Source organism: Suncus etruscus, chromosome 5, assembly GCF_024139225.1.
Source record: "Suncus etruscus isolate mSunEtr1 chromosome 5, mSunEtr1.pri.cur, whole genome shotgun sequence".
NCBI lineage: Eukaryota > Metazoa > Chordata > Mammalia > Eulipotyphla > Soricidae > Suncus > Suncus etruscus.
The window spans coordinates 56,736,030-56,758,958 of NC_064852.1; the positions used below are offsets into that span (position 1 = coordinate 56,736,030).

The 22,929-nt window shown below is 33.2% G+C and overlaps 1 protein-coding gene and 1 non-coding gene across 2 annotated transcripts in view; both read left to right on the forward strand.

The window, feature by feature from the left end:
- Nucleotides 1-22,929, forward strand: part of NCKAP5 (NCK associated protein 5) — a 564,957-nt gene that overhangs the window by 112,915 nt on the left and 429,113 nt on the right. The window lies entirely within an intron of this gene.
- On the forward strand, nucleotides 16,613-16,719 carry LOC126010725 (U6 spliceosomal RNA). The gene has a single exon (XR_007496737.1). It is a non-coding gene; the product is annotated as a U6 spliceosomal RNA (small nuclear RNA).

Below are 22,929 nucleotides of genomic sequence, written 5' to 3' on the forward strand. Positions count from 1 at the left end.
TGTTATACCTCTAGATGCAAACCACAGAATTAACAACAGTAATATTATAAGATTCAAACTACACCCAAACTTAAAAATGTCCCGGTTAAAGCAGGTGGGGGAGAATGGAGAACAGAAAGAAATCAAGGAACACTGGTGTAAGAAGTTGACGGTGGTGGTGGGATTGGCGATGGACTTTGTATGTATAAAATCCAACTGTCAATAAGTTTATAAATAATGATTCTTTAATAAAACTAAAATAAAAATTTAGAATCAAAAACCAGGGAATGGAAAGGATTCCCAGACTAGAAGATGGAGTTAATTGTAATTCTCCATTTCCTTCATAACTACCTATGAATACTCTTTTAATGAAAGAGCTGGGGTAGAGGGAGGTCAACATTTGTGGTGGGAATTGCCCTAATTCACTGTCACTACGTACCTTAAATATAATTGTAAAAGACTTGTAATTCATATTGGTCTCAACAAAATTATAAAAAAAAATTAAAAAATGAAAGAGCACTAAAGATGTTTCTATTTGGCACACTGAATCATTTAATTGAGTCTTTACCCCTGTGCATTTTGCAATTGTTAATAAAACTTTCATTAATGCATATTATTTTTATATGTCATAGATTATTTAGATTAAAAACAGAGGAAAATACTAAAACAATTTGTGTTGGGAATGACACTTTTGCCAGTTTATTTATAGGTACAAAATAGTGTGGCTGCATTTTTGGTACATTGTTCACGAATTTTTCCTTCAAGAAAATAATCTTTAGATGATGATATTCTTGTGCCTTAATAGATAAGACATTAGAAAAATAATGTATTCAATATAATATTTATCTTTATCTACCCAGAACACAGAATATTCTGGTTTGCAGTAAAGATTTGTTAAATAATGATGACTGTGCTACTAATATTATCTTACTTTAGAAGTTGTGAAAGCATTTTAAACCTTAAAGTTTATAACCAACTGAAATCAAAACATTGATTTTATGATTTATTCATACTATCATGGATAAAAGAGTCTGGAACATAAGCAGATATCCTATTTTGTCAGACTCAAAAATGCATTCAGAAGAGCTTTGGTAAATATTGAGTTATGGATATCAATTTGTCCTTTTTATGTTTTTGGCCACACCAGATGACACTCAGGGGTTACTCCTAGCAGGGTCAGGGGACCGTTTGGGATGCTCAGAATTGAATATTGTCCATCCTGGGTCAGCTACTTGCTAGGCAAATGCTCTGCCAGTGTGCTATCGCTCTGGGCCCCAGATTGTCCTTTACTATTACTTTTATTGCATTCATATCCTTTTTCTAATCTTCTGATATTTAACTATAATGTTTTCAGTGATATTCAAGCTTGGGTGGAAATAAACTCAATTGCAATTCATAGGATGATAATTAGATTTTTAGAGCTTCATGGAAGGACTGCACAGTAAAAGTTTACCTTATAAAGCAATTTATTTGCTGGAATAAAAGAAATATTTAATAGTTCTTCTAAACTGAAATGAGTATCTTTGAAAATCATAGACCTAGTTTACATTTACACCTTTCCACATGCACCTCTGGTCCACCCATTCTCTTGATAAAATTCTTTGAAGGCTTCACTGTGTGAAATTTCCCATCACAGTTTCTGTAGAGGCTCCTGATTCTAGAATTTTTCTATTTTTTTCTGAAACATAGATTTTTCATTTATAACCTAATTTCAAATTCTTAGTGAATTTTATCATATTTTTCATCACCCAATTTTTTCCTACTAGAACATTTATTGAATTTATATTCCTCAGTCCAGGTCTGTCTCCCAATGCTCAAATATGCCTCTTTGATGCAAATTCTTACATGATAAATTGCTACATCTCCATGATAATATAATCATTTAATAGTAAATAACATACCTAATAGTACTCAAAAATACTTGTCATTTTTTTTTTAATTAATGTTCTGTGACCAGAGAGATAGTATAGTCATTTGCGCTCTTGCCTTGCACACAGCCAATTAGATTTGTTCTCTAGTAATGATTTTTGAGTGCAGACCCAGAAGTAAACACTGAACATTTATGGGTATGGGTAAAAGGCAAATAAGAAAAATATTGTTATTAGACAAATCTACAGATTTAAAGATGGAGTCAACACATATTTTCTAAATGATCAGATAGTGAAGACTGCATATCAGTGTTTCTGTTATAGTTACTTGACTCTACTATCACATCATGAAAAATACCAGTAGACAGTAAAAGAGCTGTTATTAATAATACAATATTAAATATTATTTACAAAGTAGTAGCCGGAGAGGAAAAAGAAGTGTTTCGGCACTTGTTTTATATGGAGACAACCCACTTTGATCTCCAGCACCTCATACAATCTTCCAAACACATTATGATCCCTGAGCAAAGTCAGGAATAAACATGAGCACTTTTAGTTGTGATCCTAATCATCGCTGCCTAAAGTTTATTTAAGAAATAATATATATATGAGATATTTGTCTACCCTTAACTTTAGAGTAGTTTGGAATGGTGTAAATTATGTAAGAAATGAATTAGCTTCAATTGTCCAACGAAAGAATTTCTTTTTAGTTTCTCATACATGTACCCAAAGCATCTTAATTAATATTTACTGTTTAATCAAAAGTTCATTTATTAAATAATGGCTTACTTTTGTTTGCTAAAATTGTTTTAAATAAAAGTTATTATAACACAGTGATTTAACACAATCTACATAATAGAGATTTTAGGCTTTAAATAATCAAACACCAATCACACAGTGTGATATTTCCATCACCAGTGACCCCAATTTTCCATGCACCAGTATAGTTTACCCCCATGTAGGTATAAATTTACTTAATTTTGTCGATCAAAATACAAAGACAAATAGAATTATTAAAACTTTGATAATAAGAGTCAGTTTGAAATACTTGTTATTATCTTTTCCATGCTTTTTCCAGTCTTACTTAAATCATTGTCAAAGAATTTACCAGTCTGTGTTTGGTGCTAGGTGAGTCTTTGTTGCTGTTAGGTTGAGTCTAGTACATTGCTATATAAGGCTTTACTGAGCTGTAGTTGAGCCTTCTGTGTTATTATTTTGTCTCACTGAGTATAGTAAATTTCTATGTAACTTCCCAATAAGATTTCATGTAATACTAAGAGGCTGACACTACTTTAAAAATTTAAGGTGGTCCATGGTCTATAGATATGAAACAAATTTGGTAGGTTGGCAATTTGATTAGGTTAAGTTGTGGAGCTGGTATGACTATATTGGAGATGTAAAGTGTGCAATGGGACTGTGGTGCATACAGAAATGGTAATTTGTTCCCATCCTTTCTGAAAATGTCCCTGAGGTATTAACCAGGATCAGATTATCTGGAAAAAAAATTGGCAGCCAATAATTTGTTTTGGCACTTGGTAAAGGGGCTTGACTATTTTGTTGTTGGGTAAATGGTTGGTTTTATATTGAGGCCACTGGGTTTTCTGGTGGCAAGGTGTGTATGGGGTTAAAATTAATATTATCATGGACAGCCCCTCATAGTGTTGTAGAAAATTTAATTTGGCCCAAAATTGTTGAAAGCTCTTTGACATATCTGATCAAAGCTCTAGTCAGCTTTATACTGATGTATTAGTTTGGTTCTGGAAGAATTGTTGCAAAAACCATTTATTGACTATATATACATACATATATATATATACATGAAAGGCTTATAATACACAAACATTGTGTTAGTTGCTGGATCTTTGTAGATGTGAACAAAGACTGAGTTACAGAATGTCAATTACTAGATTTTTTTTGTCACAATGAAAAATCAATGACAAATCTTGCTTTAAAAATTGGGAGCAGGGCCCGGAAAGATAGCACAGCGGCATTTGCCTTGCAAGCAGCCGATCCAGGACCAAAGGTGTTTGGTTCGAATCCCGATGTTCCATATGGTCTCCCGTGCCTGCCAGGAGCTATTTCTGAGCGACAGCCAGGAGTAACCCCTGAGCACCGCCGGATGTGACCCAAAAACAAAAAACAAAAACAAAAAAAAAATTGGAAGCAGGAAACGTAAACTTAAAAATTGGTTTTGAGAAAGTTGCACTGGTGAAGGAGGGAGCGTGCATTTTATGTCTGAAACCCAATTTAGAACATGTTTGTAACCATGGTGCTTAAATGAAGAAATTATTTTTCAAAAATAGTCCCCCATAAGTCAGGAACGATGTCTGAGTGCATAGCCAGGAGTAACCCCTGAGCATCAATGGGTGTGGCCCAAAAACGAGACAAAACAAAAAAATAAAGTATATTTACATGTAATATTAAGTGGAAAGAGTAGATTCAGTGAATTTATTAAAATCTTTAGTACATAAATATGATAAATATGAAATTATGATTGAACTTGATAATGATATTTACTAAGTTTGTCAAGCCAACTTTATAGTATGGTGAGATTCCAAATATTTCCCCATAATTTTGTTTATATATTTCTTTGACTTTTTTATATTACATCTACAATATATAATTTATTTTAAAGCAGAAAATAAACCTAGAATGTGTTTCTATTTATTCTGGTATTACTAACAATAAAGTATGGCTCATGAAGAATATTTTTTGTTGTCATTTTTCCTAAAAAAAAATAGAAAATCTTATAACAAGAAAATTGCTGATGAGCTCTGATGATATCATAATATTGATATTTATATTTATTCTAATAATAAATTATTTCTCTATCAGCCAGAATATTGTGTAAATTTGAATTTTTTCATTTCAGTTTGACTTACCCTGAGTTAACTTTATCTCAACTCAAAGTTGCCTTTGCTACTGTGGCATATTGAGTCTTATGAGTATAATTGAATCTCCCTTTGATATTCAGTGTGCTGCTGAACCTTAGGGCTGTAATACTGACCATCAATTATCATTGGATAGAACAAAAGATATAGATGTGGAAGTTACAGAATATTGAGCTGAATGTAAAATGATTCTTGGATGGCCTCTGGAAATTGCTTTGTTGAATAAATCCCTGATGTCAGATAGTTTTTGTTGTGTGCCTTTTTTCTTTTTCCTCTTAAAGCTTGCTCAGTATAGAAAAGTTGGGGGAGGGGAAATAATCTCAATGATTTTAATTTTTGAATTGCTAAATTTGGTTTTCCAGATTATTATTTCATGCCAACCATATTTCTTTTTCAATCTTGCATAAAGTATGGAAGAATGCTGTTTTTATCCTACCATCTTTGTGCCCTTCCAGGAACATATATTTATCCTCTAACAAGGCTCCTGAATCTTGGAGCAATGACTCAAACATTCAAAAATGTTTGATCAGCTAAAATCCTTACCTGAGTAATATTAGATTGAGGCAAAGAGCAAAAACTTTTTAGGGCAGTCTTTCAAATATTTCCACAACCATGTCCCTATTTGTTGTTTTCATTCTGTTCTCCAGTTCTCCTATTGGTAGGCCTTGCCTCCATATTGCCCTATTTGTATGTTTTTTTTACTGGTGGCTCTCTTGGAATTCTGGGACCCATCAGGGACTATATGACCCCAGAATGATAAATGCTTGTTTGGGGAAAAAGATGTAAAAAGACAGACCTTTATAATGACATCTACATTTATTTATTTATTTATTTATTTATTTATTTATTTATTTATTTATTTATCTAAATTTACTTAAAAGGGATGTTGTTTTGTAGCATCTCATAAATTGGGTGGTACTGGAATGATTCAGAGGGAGCTGTAATAGCTTCCTGTGCAATTGGGGTTTCTTTCTCTTTGTTAACTTCAAGAAGGTAGATTTTTCAGTGCAGCTCTGCATATTGTTGAGTTTTTATGGGCAATACGTAGGCCCAATTAATTTGGAAGACTCTTTGGTTTAGTGTTCAGTATTTAGTATAGTAATGCTGACCTCCCCTTTATGCAGGGGAGAAATGGACAGGTGAGGGCTAATTTTACTTCCTTTATCTTGATAATAGAAAACAGTTTTTATGCCTGACTCTCACTGGTTGAAGTCTCTAATTCTAGGATTACCATATTTAATCTAACCTCTTATTTCTCCAGTTTACCATGCAGAAACACAGGTACTGAGGGGAATTTTACCCTACAACAACTGCCTTCATTAGAATTATAGAACACTGTTTCCAAAATGCTATGCAATTTATTACTAACATTACATAGCTTTAGTCTCAAGCATTCATTATATGGTAGCTGCCATTACAGATGTGCTATTTAGGCCCCAAATTCCCCCCTGTAACTTTAGTTCTTGTCCTATTAACCTTCATTTAGGCCAGAATAGAGCAATATTGTCTTTATATTCTATATTTTCTGATTAGAAAAGTTAAATAGCAAATATATGATTTTACTGAAGTTGATTTTAGAATAGTTCACTGCTGTGACATAATGCATGTGATGCATGTGGCAATAGCAAAAATATCAAATATATCCACTGAGTCTGATAATAAAGGGTCTCACTACTATATTGGGAAGTGACGATCAAAATTTTTCAGAGGGGGAGTGGGTTAAAATTTCCTGATGTTAAGTGGGCAGCATTTATAGAGCACTGAGTGGGCGGGTTGCTGGAAGAATTCTATAGCATTAGAACATGTTCTTTAGAAGTTTATTGCAATGATTTTGCGGAATGATATAAGGATTCTGTAGCACGTTTTCATAGTGTGGATGTTCTGAAAACAGTTGTTCTAGGGCTGTACAGTTTGCACAGTTTTGTTCTAAATATTTCATAGCACACAGCAATGTAAGTACTCTCTCTAATCTAGTACGACCTTTGCATTTTACTGCTGAAAAACATGAGCAGAAGTTTCCATAGCGCATGGCACTGATCTCTTACCTCAACTTTTGTTCTTTTTCTGAACAATAACTCAATATACCAGTGAAAAACATGAATTTAAGTATTTAAGTAATTGGTGAAACTTCCCTCTCTCTTGGAAGTATCAGATTTACTAAGTTCATAATGTTTCTGACTCCTGGACGAACAGTAAATTCTAGTTTTCTTTCTTCAGAAGAAGACATTGAACATTTTTCTAAAGTATTCCGAAGGTTATCCAGGTTAGCAGAATCTAGAAGAAAACAAAGTGTCTAAGTTTAATAGTGACAACGCTCAATGTTTCTTCTCTTTCTTTCTTTCTTTCTTTCTTTCGTTCTTTCTTTCTTTCTTTCTTTCTTTCTTTCTTTCTTTCTTTCTTACTTTCTTTCTTTCTTTCTTTCTTTCTTTCTTTCTTTCTTTTCTTTCTCTCACTTTCTCTTTCTCTTCTTTCTTTTTCTTTCTTCTTTCTTTCTTCTTTCTTTCTTCTTTCTTTCTTTCTTTCTTTCTTCTTTCTTTCTTTCTTTCTTTCTTTCTTTCTTTCTTTCTTTCTTTTTTCTTTCTTTCTTTCTCTTTTCTTTCTTTCTTTCTTTCTTTCTTTCTTTCTTTCTTCTTTCTTTCTTTCTTTCTTTCTTTCTTTCTTTCTTTCTTTCTTTCTTTCTTTCTTTCTTTCTTTCCTTCTTTCTTTCTTTCTCTTCCTCACTCCCTCCCTTTCCCTCCCTTCCTTCCTTCTTCTTTCCTTTCTCCTTTTTCCATTCCCTCCCTCACTTTCTTCCTTCCTTCCTCCATCTCTCTCTTCCTCAGTCTCTCTCTTCCTCCCTCCCTCCTTCCCAACCTCTCTCCCTCTCTCCTCCCTTCATTCCTCCTTTCCTTCCTTCCTTCTTCCTTCCTTCCTTCCTTCTTCCTTCCTTCCTTCCTTCCTTCCTTCCTTCCTTCCTTCCTTCCTTCCTTCCTTCCTTCCTTCCTTCCTTCCTTTTCTTTTCCTTCCCTTTTCTTTCTTTCTTAGAATAGAATGCCTCTCCTGAAGACAGGCAAGACTTGGGGAGGAGGGAAATGATGGACTTTTATGGCAGGAAACTTGCACTGGTGAAGAAGGGTGTGGCTGAATTTTATGACTGAAACCCAACTACTAACATGTTTGTAGTCGTGGTGCTTAAATATATTATTTTAAAATATCAGCCTGAAAGTACATGGTTATATCTAAGAAGTACAATCCAACATGTAGTATATGCGTGAGTTATTGATGTTATAATATATCATTGCCAGTCGAGAAGGTATTGGACTACCTAATCTTGATCTTTTTAAGATAAATGCATATATCTCATAATTTGTGAAATTCATTGTTAATTGGAATCATATGGGCAACTTAACAATTTTCCTAGATAAGATGGTAGTCATTTAGGTAGAATTTCACTGTTACACGTTGACTTTTATTCTTATTTTGATTTAATAATATATAAAATACATTGAAGTAAATTAAAAAAGAAAATTTGTTTTAAAATTGAGTTTATGCATTAAATATCATATGTATAGTAAGTTTAGTTTTATTATATGTAAACTTATGTAAATATCACCAGAATTGATATACAAGCATTTCCCTCAATACCCCCTTATATTTTTTTCTTTTTGGGTCACACCCAGCAGTGCTCAGGTGTTACTCCTGGCTCCATGCTCAGAAATCGCTCCAGGCAGGCTCGGGGGATCATAGGGGATGCTGGCATTCAAACCAATGACCTTCTGCATGAAAGACAAACACCTTACCTCCATGCTATCTCTTCGATCCCATTACCCCCATATATTTATATATGTTATCCTTTTCTAGTCATTTCATTTTATGGGTTCATTTGGGAGGTTGCTAGCAAATGATGCTCGGTATTAAGGCCATACTCTACAGTATTCAGCTATCTGGGCTAGTAGTTTAGTGCTCAGGCCCTGAACACAGTGTGCTGCTAGGGGTCCTGAAGTGCAGTATTTGAGAATCAAACATTCTATCTGTAAGTATATTAATAGAGTTTTACATTTCGTTTTATACTGAGGGTTCATCTAATGTTGCTGGGGGACCATATGTTGTACTGGGAATCCAAACCTCATCAGCAACACCCTACCCACTGTACTATAGCTTTAGTCCCATGATTGTCTTGTTTACAGTAGTGTTTAGTGACTCTTAAAATTGGGCAGCCTGAATATTATCTGATTATTTGACTTTCTATAAAAGTTAAATCATGTTCTTAATATCCTTTATTTTAGGAGTAAATGTGAATACTTATAGAATAATATCTGAAAAATGTCAGTTTTTACTTTTATATTGCTATTGAATACAAATAGGGCTAATTTTTAGAAAAGGAACTTGTATCTGCAACTTTATTTTCATAAGTTTTAAGCATTTGGAGGGCCCATCATTTTCTTTGATAAAAATAGGGTTGTTTGCATAAATCCAGATTATTTATTCCTTTAAAATCTATTTTTCTTGACTTATTTACTTAGCCATGTAGTTAAATAACAGTGTTGAGAACTCTTATTCATTTCAAATATTCTTTCTTGCTTTCAGAGCTTAAAAAGAAATAATTAAGTTTTCTGTAATCCTAAATAAGATGTTAGTAATAAATTATATTTTTGCAGAAGTCATTTATCCTTTATTTACTGAGATTTTTATATGAATGAATATATAATTTTGAAACATCTTGTTAGTATTTGTAGAGATGATCATATTTTTTGTCCTTAGTCTGTTAATATGGTGAATTAACTTGATTTTGAATGTTGAATCAATCCAGCATTCCTATGATGAACTTCACTTGATTAGAATGTATTATCCTTTTTATATATTACTGTAATCTGTTGAATAATATTTTTCTCAGGAGTGTGAGATCTATGTGTAGCTTTTATAGAGTTTTTTTCTATCTTTAAAATTTTTTTATTTAATCAAAGAACTGTTATTTACAACGATATTTGAGTCTTAGGCCTATAATATTTCAACATCCATTCCACCACCAGTGTCAATTCTCATCACCAAGTGCTCTCACACTCATCATTCCCCAACCCCAAACCAACCTCTCCCACTCCCGTTTTGTCATCTTGATAGGCACATTAAAGGTCTGTGATTTCAGCTTACATCTTATGTTTTCAGTGTTTTCATATATAGCTATGCCTTTCTCTCACATCCCCAATATATGTAATGCCCAGAATTCTGTTTCACCACTAATTCCTTATCTTTTCTTCCTTGCCCTCTTAATTTATTTTCTTCTTTCTTTTTACTTTTTTAGGCTATGGGGTCAAGTGTGATCTAAGCATCCCGTCCTTACTATATTTCCTAGTACAGTTATTATTATTATTAATTATTATTATAAAATAGCTTTTAAAAAAGAGTTTCTCAATAAAAATTTTCCAAAGAATTAAAAAATGGCATTTTAGGAATCCAGAGAGACAGTGCAGTGATAGGATGCTTGCCTTACATGTGGATTACCCTTTTTCACTCCCTGGTGCCACATATGGTGCAATGAGCACTGACAGGAGTGATTTTTAAATAGGGTAAGCAGTAAACTGTGAGTACTACTGGTTTTGTCCACCTTCCCAAAACAAACAAAAAATTAAAAAAAAATTTGTGTACCATAATGAAACAAGAACTACAGAATTTGAAATAAATTAAATGTTTATTTTCTTAAAAATAAATATTTGGGGCCAAGCAATAGTACAGTGCATTGGGTGCTTGCCTTGCATATAGCCAATCTTGTCACCATATATGACTTCCACAAACACTTCTACTGTCAGAAGTGATTACTGAGCACAAATCAAGGAGTAAACATTTAGCACTTTTGAGTATTTAAGATTATACAGGGACTAAGCTGTTTACCTTACCTATGCAGCCTACCTAGTTTGATTACATTATCCCCTGAGTACCATCTGAGGTTGATTTATAAGCACAGAGCTGGAAGCAACTAGGGTATTGTCTGAAGTAACCACGAAATCTATGCTGCCTAAAAAAAGAATGTGGTCTCCCATGGATCTTTACTGCTAGAAATTTTACTGCCAGAGGTCCCTCCAGCCCCATGAATTTCCCTAACTTTATTAAGTAGAATTTGACTAGCAAGATAATTAAAGGCTAAATTTTATTCTAGAGCTGTTTAACCAAACCTGTCCCATATGCTCCACAGTAATTCTCCTGAGTCTTTTTATTCTCACCATTTCTATTTTCTATTCTAACCTTGTTATGACCTTCTCTAATTGTAACACAAAGGTTTTAATTTTTCTTTTGCTTCATATAAATATAATTGTTCATCTAAATGAAAAGTTATATTTCTCTACTTCTTTAAAGTCTTCTTTAGTCTCTATTTTTTCCATGGAATGATTTAACTAGTTAGAGTGATCTTTCTTGTACAGTTAAACCACAAAATTGTACAGATTAATCAATATGTCTAAGGATGAAAGCTCACATAATTTCTAAAAATACAAGTTTGGGGGGCATACATGATACTGATAAGGGCTTCCTCCTGGCTGTAAACTCAGAGATCGCTCCTGTTGGGAATCAGTGTTCTTGGTTCAGCTGTGTGCAAGGCAAGCACTCTACCCACTGTACTATCTGTCTGGCCCCTAAAGGTGCAAGTTTTTTTTTTTGGAAAAAAAGTATTCATTGGAAATGCATGCATATATATTTTGTAAACTATTCTACTTCTACATATACAGGAGAATGCATATATACACAAGCAAAGCATACAACTCTATTATCACTACTCCATAACATGTGTGAATTTGATGGATAGTACATGACATTTTCTTTACTTTATTATTGTGAGGACTCTTTTCTTAGGAGCTAGGTTTCCTTTAGAGTTAAGGAATAGATGAAAAACAATATACCTCCTTTGTACTGGGATGGGTAAATATTTGTACTTTCTAGTAAATAAGTAGTAAGTACCCTTACATAGCCTGAAATATATATGTATATATATTAATTACTGTTTATTCTTCAGGCTAGAGAGGTAGTATATTTTGTATGGCACTAGTATGTAGTCAACTTGTATTCAATATTCAGCACCACATACGGTGCTTCAAGCACACCAGTAGTGTTCCCTGAGCACAGAGGCAAGAATTAATACTGGATATAACTTGGCCCAAACAAACCAAACCAAAAAAAAAAAGCTATCCTCTTCCTTGATTATAGACAGGATATCTTTTCAGGATAGTGTGTATTCATATTTCTTCTCAGAAATAACTGCACCCTAATTTTTCCCCTGGATCTGGAATAAAAAATCATTGATGATGATCCTCTAGTGCAGTGGTCCTTCTAGTGGGAAAAGCTTATCTCATTAGACATGTCATAATTTCATGGGTTTGCCTGTGTTTTTAAACATTTATATGATACTTCTCACAGTCCTTTGTATTCTAATTGAACTTCTCATTATATAAAGATATAATGTTCTTATAACATCTTTATCAAAAAGAAAAACAATAAACTTACACTAAAATTAAACTTTTTCTTTGTCATTTTTCACTCTTAAGATCCTTCTCTGCAATCCAAATTCAACACTAATAGAATTTGAACTTAATCCATTTTAAGAATCCTTATAAGAATATCAATTTTATAAATTTCCAAAATGATTTAGCTCTAATTCAAATTATTATCATATATACAGTATTATAATAATGCTTCTCAAAGGTTTGTTTATTTAAATATTATTCCTTACATTGCTGCCTTAACTATTGAAATTCCACTGTAAGTTAATAGTTCAGAGTAAATAATTATTTGAACCTATTGGACAGAAAATACTAGATTAGGATATAGAGTACATCTGTTAAAGAACTTGGTATATTTTAACTATTTATCAGATGACTTCTATAATTATGAGCTGTTGGAGTTTTGATCCTTTCAGAGATCTGAATAATTAATCTGTTTTCTATGAATCATCTGTACTTTATTATGTTCTAATTCATATTTTCACTTTCCAGCAACAGCTTTGTAAACTCTGCCTATTTTACAAGTCTATAGCAACTTTACTCTCATGGAAGCAATAACTACTTCTATTATTATACCAATCTTTTTATTATCTGCTAGAAATTAATTAGAATCAAAAAGATGTTAAATAAAATTTTAGTATCTTTCTCTGAGACATAATATGTATGACTATACCATTTTCTAATTGCTAGGAGATTTCTTAATTTGTTGAATATTCTGATTAAATCTAAGTCAAAGAGAGAACAGTGAATAAGTCATTCACCTTCCAAGAGGGAAAACTTGGATTTTGTCCGTAGCACCAGATAGGGTTCTGCTCTCCACACAAGGATTGGCCTTTAAGACAAGCAAGAGATTGACCCATATTCCCGTCCCTACAAAAAATCTAGAGGAAAGTGTTAGCAGCATGGCTTTTTGCCCACATGTTCTCTCTTTCCTTACCACTCTCTCCGTTGCTGAGAAACAAAGTAGATTTGGGATCTGAAAGGGATTAATGTACCCCAATGAAGAAAAAAATATGGAAGAGTTTGTGTCATAATGCCATATTTTGCATTAATCAACAGAATAAGCAAAAGTAAATTACAATCCCAAGTCATAGAATTTCTGATTTCAAATTTAAAAAGTATATGCTTTAAGATTTCCTTGTTTCACATTTTAAATGTAAAATCATATTTAGATCTAGCTTATTTTTAACTAATTTATGCTGCATTTTTGCTGACCATAAAATTGGCTGAACCTCAAAGAAAAGATTTTTCCTAGTTATTTATATTTATATTCTGATATCTTCAACTATGACAAAATTAGATGCAAATGTATTGTAAAAATAGGGACATTACCAATGATCAAGAGACCACTGTATAATAGGGTGCTTTCCCCTGCAAGGCTTACTGTTTTAGGTCTCAGCAAGTTAGCATTTAACTTTATGGAGTGAAACCATATCACTAAGGCTTTACATTTTCATAACTTGACTTGTGGCTTTTTGAATAAAATAAAAATCGTGACTGTGAAGAAGTTTTACTGGAACCAAAGAAAGACTTTGAGGTTAGACAATTTAGTATGCCTGGAGCCTTTAGTTGGTCTTATGCTAGGATGATTCAGGGTATTGTCTCCCTGTTTTTAGGTCAAAGGTTTTTTTTCTATCTATCTCCTTTATATGTTGCTGTGCCTATGCAAACATACAAACAAACAAACAAATCTGTCACACACACACCTATTTTATTAATTAGATTTTTTAAATCTCTTATTTTTTAAATTGGGGGTCCTGCGTTTTTCATAGAACCTTGGGACACAGAAAGGCCAAGTGGTCTCGGATGCACTGGTAGGGATATAAATAAGGACAGAACTAAATATCTAAGCCAAAGTCAACAATAATAGAATTAAGGGACCTAAATTTTAACAGTCTAAACTCAATTTGGCCTGCCTGTTACACTGGCAAGACAGGGGAGCAGAGGGTGGTGGGATAGGATGCACTCTGGAGGGAAGGTTGATGCTAGTGGTAGAAAGGGCCTTGACTCATTGTATATCTCAAATTCAACTTGAAGGATTTTGTTGATCACGATTGTTTTTAATAAAATAAAAATTAAAATAGTCAAAAGAAATATAATGAAGCTATTTCCATAGTGAATTTTTCAAACATGAATCTTAGGTTTTAAACAGATCATACAGTTTGGTAATTAAACATTTGATTTTTATTTCACTGTTTTATTGCACTAAAGATTCAGGTTTTTCTTGGTTTGTTCCTATGAAATTTTCAAATCATGAATTGTCTTTCCTTAGGCTTGAATGATCTTACTGAAACGGCTGAGGGAAATACCTACCTATGTAACTATACTTACATTTGTGGCATCTCATTGTCTTTTTATTGAATGAATAGAGCTTTTTAAGTTCATATTAAGATTTATGGGCAAAATCAAACAATGGAAAAATCAACAGTATTTTATCTTATACATAAATCATACTTAGTAGATATTTGTTACAACATACATTATTTTGCATTGATACCTAGCATAACAGAAATATCAAGCAGCTATATGCAGGTTATTTATCTTTTGAGTGTTTTTGCTAAACTCATGAGCAACCAGAATATTTAGACAACTGTCCCTATGCAAGGCAGTTAGCCTTTTATCATGCCATTTTTATTTGAAGTTCAATTTCTAATATTCTTCTTCTGTGATTGATTTATAAGCCTACATTCCATTAAAGAAAAAGTGTCTTTCTCACAGCTGCTTTAAACCATTTGATATTTTAAAAAGTTATAATTATTACTATTAATATGAAGAGTTGTGCAATATTTTCCTTTCAATTACTTTCGAAGCTGGAAATGCATTTCTCTAATATCTTTCCAGAATATAATACTGCACAAGACTGGCCATGGTTTGACATTTTATTTACATTTATATAAATATATATACATTTGTAAAGTATTGCTCTCAGTTCTTATTGGATTACTCTGACTATCATATATGAAGAAAATTTAAACATAGTATATATTCCAACAGACCTGTTCTTTTACTTTAATAAATGTTAAGGTTCAAGTAGAATTTTAATATAACAAATACAGTGGCTGTTGTTACTAAATAGCTTTGCCAGATGCTTAGAAATAATTCTATTGGGGCCAGAGTGATAGCACAGTGGTAGGGCATTTGCCTTGTACGTGGTTGACCTGTGATGGACCCAGGTTTGATCAGGCACCCCATATAGTCTCCCAAGCCTCCCAGAGTGATTTCTGACCACAGATTCAGGAATAACTCCTGAGCACCACCAGGTGTGGCTCAAAAAAAAAAAAAAAGGAAAGAAAAAATAAATAATTCTTTCTTTTGCAAAACAACATGGAAATTTGTCAGAACTGTTGGAGGTGTTTTTTGCTTTTAGTATCTATATGTTTATCATGCAAAGCATATCCCACCCAAAGCACTGATAGGCAGTCACATTTAATGTAAGCTGTAATTTAAAACTTCCTTACTTTCCAAGATTTATTTTTTTATTACATTTACAAATAGTTCTTTGAGTTTATCTTTTCTTCAAACTGATTTTGCTCATTTAAAAAAAAACTCTTCAACCATTTTTTTTTCGTAATCTGATTTTTCCCAATTGTATAATCAAAGAAAAGTGGCATTATCTACTTGGAAGAAAAATTGCTTTTCAGTTTAGCATTACTTCTGGCACATATGTGAGTTTTATATTGCTAGAATACACTTTCAAAAGATTTCTTCTCATAGGCAAAGCTGTAATGAAACTAAATGCTGTAGTTAAAATACCAAGGTTTTCAAAGCTCTATCTTTCTGTTTTAATCACTTTTGCATGGCAGGGTAAAAACATTAAAAACAACTTTATAAAATAATGCCAAGTTGGTTTTCTGATGTCATTTTATTCATAGTTTTCTAACTAGTAATGAAACTCCAAGAGGAAGACAATGGGAAATAGGGCAGCATAGGGGAATGTCAGCATTTTCCTCCCCCTTGTCCACAGCATATCTGATAAGAGAGAGCATGAATAGGAATTCAGGCTCTGTGGCCTTGGAGGCTGAGGCTGAGGCTGAGGCTGACTTGTGTTGCTCCTGATGCCTGGAAAGGGCATGCATGGATTTAAGGTAGTTAGCTGTCTATAGTTTGGTTGAGTATATCCAGTTCTTAATATATTTAGCCAGATAAAATAGCCAGTTATTCCCCGTTATACTCACCAAATAGATATCATATATATGTACATATATACATATATAAACTATATATATAGTCTAGGTTTTCCTACTTTTAAATAAATTGATAACATATATCTTGGGTAGGGAAGTAAAATTTGTAGCAACAGCTCAAATAATATTCTATACTAAGAACAGTAAGGAGAGAGAAAATTAAGCTGCAGAGGTTTTTCTGTGAATAAGAGCAAATGTGAATTAAAATTATAGAAAAAGCCTGTTAGGTGCTCGCTTCGGCAGCACATATACTAAAATTGGAACGATACAGAGAAGATTAGCATGGCTCCTAGGCAAGGATGACATGCAAATTCGTGAAGCGTTCCATAAAGAAAAAGGAAAAGCCTGTTAGTGGTGGTTGTGCACTGTAGAACAAAGAAGCTGGCAATTGATGGGGAGAAAATGTGATAGTTTTCATTTGTGCTAGTCATAGAGCTCCTCCAATCTTTGTCACATAAAAGCGTTAGAGGAAACTCATATTCACTTATCAGAAATTGCTTCCCCTTGATTTATGATCTGGTCAGGCTCCTTGGTAAGCTGTGTGAACTCTTCTTACCAAAAAAAGAAGAAACTGCAGATAGATTCAGCTCAAATAAATGCATGTGGGCAGTATATATTGAATTCCTTGTCAAAGTCAGTTGAATAAACACATTCATTGTAAATGATCTGACAATAGAATTATTGATTATAGATCCAAAATTTGACACTTGTAATAATATCTTTATTTAAACTCTAAGAGAGGGAGGGAATCTTTCTTTATTCTAAGGGGACAGATTAGTAACAACTCTGACAAGAAAGCTTCTTCCAGCTGTGATCAATTAATATACAGTCACTCTGATGTCTTCCATAAGGAAATTGTGTTAACCTCTCTTTGCTTGTCTGGAATAATATATACAACTAATTTTTTTTCACAAGAATTGGGTTTCTTCCACTTTTTTTCTAAAATTCCTACTTTAAGTACTGAAGAGAAGAAAAGCTGGAAGAGATTGGATCAATCAGAGATGTCTTGTATATTCAAACTATGCGTATTATTTAGGTACAAATATATGGATGATATGGTTTCATTCTTTTTTCTCTCAATGAGTGAAAATATGGGTTCCTTTTCTAAATCTCTTTTCGAATTTATAAAGATTCCTAGGTAAAGCTTTCAAGCAATTGAACTATGAAGATTGAATCACTAAATATATTTTACAGATTATCTTAGCCATCCATCTTTGCAAATCATTAATCACAAATTAAATATGATCTCAATTTCAAATGTTTATCTTGCTTTTAAATTATCTCAAGTAGATTACATGCCTTTACGTCTCTGCAAAAAGAATCAGAATGATTTGTGAACTACTCCTTAGTTTGATTTTCACAAAGTTCATTATTAAGACAGATAATGCAAAGTCTTCATAGTCAAAGTGTGTTTTTGTATTTATTTCTTCAATGAAACTTTAGTCATAGTCACTGTCCTATCATTTTGAAAATTATATCAATATTTTATGCAAATCTGCATAAAATACTTAACTAACCTGCCATTTGTTTCCAAAGAGCGTTTTTTCATCTCTTGTGTAATAGAAGATAGAGAACAGATACCTTTTAAATCAACACCAACTGTGAATTGTTAGTTCCAGTCTCTTTACAGATATTGAAGTTGCACATTCTATTTATTTACAAAGCATAATATTCAAGATTCTTTTATAAAAATTGAGTTTCTTTATATTTAAGATTACTTTTATTCTGATCTTAATTCATCAGCAGATATTCAGAAAATAAAAACACAGGGGTTGAAGAGATAGTAGAGCTAGACTGTTTGCCTTACACGTGGCCGATCCAGAACAGACCTGGGTTCAATTCCCAGCTTCCCTGAGCCAGGAGTGATTTCTGAATGCAAAGCCAAGAGTAACCCCTAAGTGCCACTGGGTGTGGCCCCAATATCAACAACAACAAAAAGAAAGAAAAGAAAAAAGAAAAAAATAGAATCATCGCCAGATATGATTTTTTTTTTTAAATCATCTCAGGGCCAAACAGATTCCTGCTGAATCTGTACTCAAAGATCAATTGTGATGGGTTTAGGGAACAATAAGTGCCACTAAGATCAACTTGGGTTAGCTTGTGCAAGACAAATTTCTGCTGCTGTACTATCATGTAGGCTAAGACTTGGTTGTTTGTATGATAGATGGAAGGTATTACTTATTTCAGAGCAGTTTAGCCAAGAACCTTAGGACATGATATACTAGTTTGTCAGGCTACAGGTCAAAGGAAATGAGGTAGTGAAGGAGGTATCTCAGTTTAAATTATAATAGCCCTTGTGTCCCAGTAGCAAACCAATTACTCAGAGTAGCTGATTAGGAATAAAAGAAAATATAAGAGTTGATAAATTGTTCATATATTTACTTTATTCCTACGAGAATATAATTTTTTCATTCCTTTCATTTTCACCAACATAGTAAGGAAATTTTTGACAGGTCCAGCAGTTAATTATTCCTATAAATCTTCTAAATTTTCTATATTGTGTGTATAAATGAATGTGCTATTCATATGCTTATGTTCTCTATTAATAGTTAAAATCTGAGTCCAAATCCTATCTTTGTTCTTCTAGTTTTCTAATTTTGGTGTAATTATTTGATTCTTTGAGTAGCAGTATCTTTATTTTTTCTCAATTAAAAATGTTATAGCTTAGGAAGTTACAATAGTGTTAAATAAGTGTATTGATATATAAACTTATACTCTGCCACAACAAAATGCACACACTTTCTACCCATGGCCCTAACTCTCTTATAGTTTTGTTATTGCATATTAGTCTTTTGTCTAATGCATTGTTTGAAAATATTTCCTTCTACTTAGTAGACTGTATTTTATTTTATTTTACTTTTTTTATTTGGGGCTACACTTGGAAGTCCTCAGGGTTTATTCCTGGATCTGAGCTCAGGGATTATTTTTGGCAGTCTTAGGGACCATATGAGGTGCTGGGGATCAAACCTAGGTTGGCGGAGTTCAAGGTAGATGCCCTACTATTGTATTATTACTCTGGATTATAGTGTCTTTTATTTTAAACTACATTTCTTTTGATATTCAAAATGTTTTTAACTTATATATTGTTCTGCTCATTTTTTTGTCTTTGCCCCTGATTCAAATCATTGAAAACTTCCTTGTAGTCTTCAGAGAGGTCTTCCTATTCAATGTATTTTATGAAATCTGCTCTAATCTTATTTTGTTTGTTTATTGTGCCACATACAGTGTACTCACAGGTTACACCTCCTTGATCTACTTTTAGGAATTATGCCTGATAAAGCGCAAAAGACGATATGGGATGTCTGGGATGATACCCAGGTTGGGTCTTTATATCCAGTGTATAAAGTTAGCGCCCTATCCAGTGAACTTGACTTTAGCCCGTGTGGTCTATATTGAGATATTTGTCAACTTCTCTTTAACTTTTTTTGAACTGTGTGGATTCATTTCTTTTTGCTCTAACCAAATGTTTTTCTATCCAAACTATCCAAATGTTTTGCTCTATCCAAATGTTTTTCTAACATCTGTATATCTTCTCTTGCTGGTCCATTTTATACAGTTATCTCTTTTTTTGATTAACTGTCCATAATTTGAGGGTCTGTCTCTCAGGTAAGTCTCAGTATTTTAAACCATAAATAAGAGATAAAATATTTTCTCTTAAGGTATTGAGAATTAATTGAGATAATACAAAACTATACTTCATGTTTGTGACTTGTATAGGGTGTAGATTAGTGTTTGGATTTGAATTCAAACCGATATAAAATATAATTTTACACCATATATTATTACAGGAGAAATCTGAAATATTTTTGTTGCATTTTGGCATTGCTGAAGATAAAAACAAGTTTTGCCATTGCCCTTTTCAGTGGATAGTATAATATAGTTCTTTTATTGAGTTTCTCTTTTGCAAGTAATAATGGAGGCATTCCCCATAGTTTTCTGAGGATGAATTAGTCAATAGGATGATGAGAAATCTTTAGAATTCATCAAGAAGAATGGATAGAAACCTGAATAATAATGCCACTTGAGCTGTGGGGGCCAGAGGTAATCTTGCAAAAGAAAGTTATAAGATATTTGGAAGGTTGTCCATTGTGCTGTTTCTCTATAAATAGCATAGCCTCCCCCCCAATAAAAGAATATCTCTTTGTTCTATGGACAAATATTAATTTTATTACCTTTATACACATTTATCTTCATAAATCATAAAAAAGGAAAAGTGTCCAACATTTGAAATCTTTATTCAATTTTACTACGATAAACCCTAAATGGTATTTAAGTAAAAATGAGGAAAGGATTGCAGTTGACAGCAAAGTTGGATTTCAAGAACAGGTAGAAAATAGGAGGGAAGACAGCCCCTTATATTTTGATCAGTCTAGTCCATGAAAATGTACAGATGAAAATGCTGCTATAAAATATACTGACACTGAACACTCTTCTTCAGTACTTTTTATATTTGGTGATATCTGAAATTTTGAATAAGCTACATATTTGCTCTACCTGTAATGATAGGCATATTCTCTAAGGCATTTTTACTGATAGCACTTTTCCTTTTGAAATCAACTATTCCCAAAAGGCCTCTCCATAAAAATTTGATATTTTCTTTATATATATAATTTCTTTATTTAAACACCTTGATTACAAACATGATTGCAATTGGGTTTCAGTCATGAAAAGAACAGCCCCCCCTTCACCAGTGCAACATTCCCATGACTAATGTCCCGCATATTCTTCCTTCCCCCTAACCATGCCTCGAGACAGACATTCTATGTTTCTCACTAATTGACATTTCATTATTAGAACATAGTACAACCTATACTTTTGTATATTTTATTTATGAAAGAAAGTAACCTTTATTATATTGCTAATATAATCACAATATTATTATGACTTTTAAACTTCACACTTTTAAGTGCCATGCTTTACCTTTTATTTTATTTATTTATTTATTTTGGATTTTTGGATCACAGCCAGTAATGCTCAGGGATTACTCCTGGCTCTTTGCTCAGAAATCGCCCTTTGTGGGCACAGGGAACCATAAAAGAAGCCAGGAATTGAACCACCATCTGTCCTGGTTGGCCATGTTCAAGGCAAACGCTCTCCCACTGTGCTATCTCTCCAGCCCTTTATCTTTTCTTTTAAAAATTAGATATATACCAGCTATTATTTTGGGGTTCAGAGCTACTCCTAATGGAGCTAGGGGTCTTAAAGGGCTCTACCAAGTGGTATGGGGGCTAAGGAACCTTGAGGTGCTGAAAAGTAGACTCAAGGCCTTTGTACTCAAGATCTATGCTCCCCCACCTGAAGTATTGCTGTCCTTATCTTTAGTAGCTTTAAGTTCTCCTCTTTGACTTATTCTCTTTTTAGTTTCTTTACAGTACCACAAGTAATTGATATGCTCTGTGATACATTAACGAGTTAACTTATTTTTGACACTATCTTCTTTTTTCTTCTGGGCCACACCCAATTGATGCTCAGGGATTACTCCTGGCTAAGCGCTCAGAAATTGTCCCTGCTTGGGGGGACCATATGGGATGCCAGGGGATCGAACCGCGGTCCTTCCTTGGCTAGCACTTGCAAGGCAGACACCTTACCTCTAGCGCCACCTTGCAGGTCCCAACACTATCTTTTTAATCCCTACACTTTTGCATGGGAGTGTATGCTTTTGGGCTATAAATTTTGTTAGTTTTATTGGGAGTGACTCAATTATGTTGATATTTTGTGTGTGTTTGTTCTTAGAGTCAATGCTTCTTTTTATTTTTAATGAAATATTGATACACAATAGTTATCAAATGTTCATAGTTGGATTTCAATTATAAAATAAATGTACAACTCCCTTCACCCTTTCCCATTACCAATATCCCCATTTCCTTCCTTCCCATCCCCTGCCTTTCATTCTAGACAAGCATTTATTTCTATCTCTCACTATCGTTGTCATGATAGTTACTAGTGTAGTAACTACACACACCACTCTTTATGATAAGTTTCATATCTTTGCCCAGTCTTTATAGCCTTCATCTCTGATATATCTGTGTATTATTATCATACTGTCTTTTATTTTTCTTAAATCTCATAGATGAGTAAGACATACTGTGTCTCTCTCTATCTTACTCATTTCACTCAGCATAAGAGTTTCCTTGTTCTTCTATGCATAAGAAAATTTCATGACTTATCTTACCCTGACAGCTGCATAGTATTCTATTGTGTATATGTACTACAGTTTCTTTAGCTACTCATTTGTTGTCAGCACCTGGGTTGTTTCTAGATTCTGGCTATTATAAATAGTGCTGCAAAAAGCATAGAAGCGAAAAGGGCTTCTTTGTATTGTGTTTTTGTGTTCCTAGGGTGTATCTTTAGAAGTGGTATTGCTTGATCAGATAGGGATTTTCTATTCCATTTCATTATATTCTATTCTATTTCAATTTCTAGGTTTTATTTATTTATTTATTTATTTATTTATTTATTTGGTTTTTTCAGGCCACACCAGTTTGATGCTCAGGGGTTACTCCTGGCTAAGCGCTCAGAAATTGCATCTGTCTTGGGGGGACCA